The sequence below is a fragment of the Panthera tigris genome, chromosome C1, assembly GCF_018350195.1.
Source record: "Panthera tigris isolate Pti1 chromosome C1, P.tigris_Pti1_mat1.1, whole genome shotgun sequence".
NCBI classification, from domain to species: domain Eukaryota; kingdom Metazoa; phylum Chordata; class Mammalia; order Carnivora; family Felidae; genus Panthera; species Panthera tigris.
The window spans coordinates 166502058-166508203 of record NC_056667.1 but is presented as its reverse complement, the minus strand read 5'-3'; the positions used below and the strand labels follow the sequence as shown (position 1 = coordinate 166508203).

Below are 6146 nucleotides of genomic sequence, written 5' to 3'. Positions count from 1 at the left end.
CCACAAAATGGAGACAAAATAAATCACATACCTGATAAGAGACTTGTATCCAAAGTATACAAAGAACTTTTACAACTCAGTACTAGAGAGACACATAAGCCATTTTTTTAAAAAGAGGTGAAATATTTAAATGAACGTTTTTCCAAGGAAGATATCAAAGTGGGCACCAACCACATAAAAAGATATTCAACACCATTAGGCATACTACTTTGTACCTACTAGGACATTAGAATCAAAAGCCAGATAATAACAAATGTTGACAAGAACGTGAAAAAAATCTGAACTTTCCTACACTGCTGGTAAGAATGTAAAATGGTGCAGCCACTTTTCAATAGCAATTTCTCAAACATTTAAACGTAGAGTTTAAATAAGTTACCATATAATCTACTAATTCCACTTCTTATATATACCCAAAAGAACTGAAAGTAGGCATTCAAATAAATAGTTGTACACAAATAATTAAGCAACACTGTTTACAACAGGCAAGAGGTGGAAATAACCCACATGTCCAACTGATGAATGGATAAATAAAATATGGTATATCCATACAATGGAAATATTATTCAACCATAATAATTAATAGATTATAGATACATGCTCCAGCATGAATAAACCTTGAACACATTATGCTAAGTAAAAGAAGCCAGTAACAGAAGACTAAATGTTAATTATTCCATTTATATAAAATATCCAGAATTAACAAATCAATAGAGCTAAAAAGCAGATTAGTGGGTGCCTAGGGATGGGCAGGGAGTAAAGAGAAACAAGTAGGGATGGTAATACTAAAGTGAATAGGGTTTCTTTTTGAGGTCATGAAAATGTTCTAAAATCTACTGTTGTAATGGTAGGAGTCATTTGTGAATGTACTAAACCCTTTGAACTGCACATTGTAATGGCACAATTGTACGGTATGTGAATGATCTCTCAGTTAAGATCCTTTTTAAAAAGCATTGTTCTGAGGGCGCCTGGGTGGCTCCATCTGTTAAGGGTCGAACTTTGGCTCAGGTCATGATGCTCCAGTTTGTGAGTTTGAGCCCTGCATCAGGCTCTCTGCTGTCAGTGCAGCAGACAGATCCTCTGTTTCCCTCTCTCTCTGCCCCTACCCCACTCTCATGCATGCTTGCTCTCTCTCTCTCTCTCTGTCCCTCTCAAAAATAAACCTTAAAAAAAAACAGTATTCTAGTTTGAAAACTAAAGTTATTGACTCCCAACATAAAATAATTAAAAGTCTACAAAATAAATGTGATGTTTATTTCATTGATCATTAAATTTAATATTAATAACAATTTAAGTTACCCAGTACAATTTGTAGATTAGATTGTCTCATTTCAAAATAATTCTCTAGTAAGCATTATTATTCTTTAGAAATCAGAACCAAACACAAATAATTTAAACAACAAAACTACAAAAAGCATTTACATCTTGTTCACTGTGCAGAAATTATACTTAATGAGACGTGAGTACACTTATGAGTTCTTCGTAAGATATAAAACACAATTTTCAAGAGCTAAGTGTTGCACACTAACAAACTCTTAAAATGTCCCTGCTTTTACATGTCTTTCCCCACAGGCACATGCCCAGACATTGTGTTTGTCAGTAAAAAAGCCTTACTATTGCAATGTCATTCCTCTTGACTCAACACACTTTCTTTTCCAGGGACTCTTGGCCCCAGCTTTCTCCTCAGGTTTTGATCATTAATTCTTTTTTGTCATCTTTCAGCACACCAAGGCTTATGCTTTCAAGTAAGAAATATGGAAAATGTGAACTGATAAACCTATAACATGGACTGAACAGATAAAGCACTACAGTATGGATTAGCTCATTTTCATGCAAATGTCTTTATTAAGAGAAAATGTCTTTGTGTCAAGAAAGAAGGGTTAAAAGTGCTACTCTATAAATACCTGAAGTGAAATTCGTACAGTACATAAAATTATTCCTCTTGAAATAAAATTATAGCTATTAAGTATTTTAAATGTGGCCAATCATCAAGATAGAAAGCTTAGAGACACTTTGGAGATAGATTATCCTAGGTTTGGATCTCTTGTCTTTCATTAACTGGTTGGATGATCTTGAGCCAGTTGCCCAAATTCAGTTCTCTTATTTTTATAAAAGAGAGTAATAAATTATGCATACATCATAACATTATAAGGAAAAAAAAGGACTATGCCTAGCAAAAGTAGGTATTCAAAAATTTTTCCTATCTTAATATTCTATAAAATAGTGATATCCATAATGGCACCACTGGCCATTCAAGAAATGTTGATTCCTAACAGGAATGCTTGATTCCTAACAGCTAAAAAGATTGATTCTGTTTGTTCTAAATACACACAGGTAGATCAGACACTATCGGTAGACGACAAATACATCTTCTCCCTACTGCTTCATACTCCTTAACCTTTTATAATATCTAATAAAATAGTTCCCAAAGAGCTTCCTGTGAAAACTGAGGAGTATAGACTCCAGAACAGGGCAATCACTGGAGCACATGTGATAATTAATAGGCAACAGGCACTCAAGTTTACCGACAGTAAAATAATTGGTCATCCCTCCCTCTTTGGTGTAGCACTGCATCTACAGACTACCTTACATCATAGGGATGTCATGAAGAACCAAAGACCTAATAGAAACTCATGAGATGATTATAGGCACCAAATGCCTACTGAATTAATGAAAGATAAATAAAGCACAAAAGAAGTAAAGGAAGGGAAGGAACGAAGGAAAGACAAAGTTATCCTCAACTGTAGAATAAAGAAAAAGCAACTTGAGTAAGGTCAAGAAAACATGTTAAATAGAATACTTGAGAGAAGCCTTCTAAATGTTTCTAAATATCTGACGTGATTTTCTTTCTTTCAACTTGCATTTCTTTCTATTCTTCACTTTCCTTCACAAATCAATTCTTGTGAAACTGTCCTGTACCTATAATGGAAGGGCACACACATAGTGATAGAAATTTTCTAATGAACTATGGCTCAGAAGATAGATTCTGACCTTTTCATACACCTTCCCTGGATCCTTTCAAAGTTAAGCTTAAAAGAACTGGAGTCAGGAAGAGTTGGGGATTGATTTAGTTAAGTCAATTTCTAAAGCGGTCTGGAAATGAACCATATGGATGAGAACGGGATTTACTTGTTTGTGTTTACATTTTCTCTTTGGAAAAATAAGACCATATATTTCCTACTAGTGGAGGAAGGAAAGAGATCGTTTTGAAAGTGTCTTTATGGTCAAAATGATTTACGAAACAAACGGTGGTGTATCTTCAATTAATATCACAAAATCTACACAGAGTTGAAAAACCACATAGTATTTTTAAAGTTTTTAAAATTGTGATTAAAACTACATAACATAAAATTTACCATCTTGGAGAGTGTGGCCAGGTGGCTCAGACCAAGCAGGGTTTTCCTTACCAGCAGATTGAGTAGAACGCACTGCCAGTCTTGTAGTCCATTCACCATGGCTTCTTCTGATATCCCCGTGAAAGAACTGGAGAAGTATGCCTCAGGCCAGGCTTTTAAGCTGATTCTCAGCCCTCAGTCAAATGAATCTGTCCCAGAATTCCCCCTTTCCCCTTCAAATAAGGATCTTTTCCTGGAGGAAATTCAGAAGAAATTAGAAGCTGCAGAAGAAAAACACAAGTCCCAAGAAGCCGAAGTCTTGAAGCAGCTTACCAAGGAACGAGAACATGAAAAAGTGCTTCAGAAAGCAACAGCAGAGAACAACTTTGGTAAAATGTCAGAAGAAAAGCTGACCCACAAAATGGATGCCAATAAACAGATCAAGAGGCACAAATGGCTGCCAAACTGGAGCATTTGCGAGAGAAGGGCAAGCACATGAAGAAATGTGAAGTGTGCAAGAACAAAGACTCCAAAGATCCTGCTGATGAAACTGAAGCTGACTAATTTGTTCTGAGAACTGACTTTCTCCTCTTCCCTTTCCCAAATATCCAAAGACTGTACTGGCCAGTGTCATTTCATTTTTGCCGTCCTGACAAATATTCTAGAAGCTAATGTAGGACTATATAGGTAGATCTAGATTGTATGTTGTTGTTTTAGAGGCTAACGGGTAAAGACTCTTCTCCTAAAGTGTTTCTCATGTAGCTATTTTTCTTGTTGTATCTTTTCTATTTCAGTACACTTGGCTGGGTTAATGGCTAGTACAGTACTGGCTCTGTAAAAAAACATGTTTGTGAAAAGAGTATATAGTGGCTTCTTTCAAACTGTTAGATGTTACATCTGTTCACATTTAAATCCCAATTCTGTCCTGATCTTACCAGATGCTCCTGTACTTAACTGGCTAATAAAACTGCATAGTGCTATTGAAAAAAAAATTACCATCTTAACCATTTTAAAATTTACAGTTCAACAGTGTTAAGTATATTCATATTATTGTGAAACAGATATTTGGAACCTTTTCACCTTGCAAATCTGAAACTCTATAATCATTAAACAACTTCTATTTCCCCCACCCCAACCCCTGATAACCACCAGTGTGCTTTCTATAAATTTTATTATTTTAGATACCTCATATAAAAGGAACCATATGGTATCTGTCTTTTTGTGACTGGCTCATTTCACTTGACATAATGTCTTTAAGGTCCAATCATGCTGTAGCATGTGAAAAAATGTAAAAAGGATCCCCCTCCTTTTTAAGGGTGAATAATATTCCATTGTATGTATATATCACCTCTTGTTGATCCACTCACCTGCTGATAAACATTTGGGTTGCTTCCACTCTTAGGTATTGTGAATAGTGCTACCATGAACACGGATATGCAAATATCTCTGAGTCCCTGTTTTCAATTCTTTTGGATATATCCCCCAAAGTAGGATTATTGGACCATATGGTACTTCTATTTTTAAACTTTTGAGGAACTACCATACTGTTTTCCATAGCAATTGCATCATTTTACAATCCCACCAACAGTGTACAAGGTTCCAATTTCTCCACATACTCACCAACACTTATTATTCTCTGTCTTGTTTTTAAATGTTTATTTATTTACGTTGAGGGTGGGGGGAGAAAGAGAATCCCAAGTAGGCTCCACACAGCGCAGAGTCCAATGCAGGGCCTGATCCCACAAACTGTGATATTCTGACCTGAGCCAAAATCAAGAGTTGGACGCTTAACCGAGCCACCCAAGCACCCTATCTGTGTTTTTATTTTTAATAGTAGACATGCTAATGGTTGTGAGGTAATATCTCATTGTGGTTCTGATTTGCATTTTTCAGATGATTACTAATGTTGAGCATCTTTTCGTATGCTTGTGGGCCATTTGTATATCTTCCTTGGATAAATGTCTATTCAAAGCCTTTTTTTAATTTTTAACTTTTAATTTTTAATCAGATTATTTGATTTTTTGTTGTTGAGTTGCAGCAGTTCTTTATTTATTCTGGTATTAATCACTTATCAGATATAGCTTACAAATATCTTCTCCTATTCTGTAGCTTTTCTGTGCTTTTGATGTCGTATTCCAAGAAATCATTGCCAAGTTCAACGTGATGAAGTTTTTGCTCTTTGTTTTCTCCTAGGAGTTTTATAGTTTTAGGTCTTGTCTTTATGTCATTAATCCAGTTTAATTTTTGAATACAGTAAAAGATAAGGTCCAATTTAATTCCTTTGCATATATATGCCCACTTTTACCAAAAATATTTGTGGAAGAGATTATCTTTTCATATTGAATAGTCTTGGCACCCTTGTCAAAGAACATTTGGCTATATATGTGATGGTTTATTTGGGGGCTCTCTACTTTATTCCACTAATCTATTTGTCTGTCTTTATACTAATGCCACACTGTTTTGATTACTGTGACTTTGTGGTATGTTTTAAAGTCAAGAAGTGTGAGTCCTCCAACTTTGTTTTTTTTATTACAAAATTGTTTTGACTATTCAAAGTCCCTTAAGAATCCATAAAAATTTTAGGATGAATTTTGCTATTTCTTCAAAAAGTGCTGTTGGAGGGGCACCTGGATGGCTCAGTTGGTTAAGCATCTGACTCTGCATTTTGGCTCAGGTAGATCTCACGGTTTGTGAGTTCAAGCCCTTCATCTAGCTCTGCACTGATAGCGCAGAACCTGCTTGGGATTCTCTCTCTCTCTGATCCTCCCCTGCTCATGCTCACTCTCTCTCTATTTCAAAATAAATGAATAAACT

General features: G+C 35.5%; 1 pseudogene; it reads left to right on the top strand.

Annotated features, from left to right (window-relative positions):
• The first annotated feature begins 3450 nt into the window (after nt 1-3450).
• On the top strand, nt 3451-3896 carry LOC102954549 (annotated as a pseudogene).
• Nucleotides 3897-6146: the final 2250 nt, after the last annotated feature.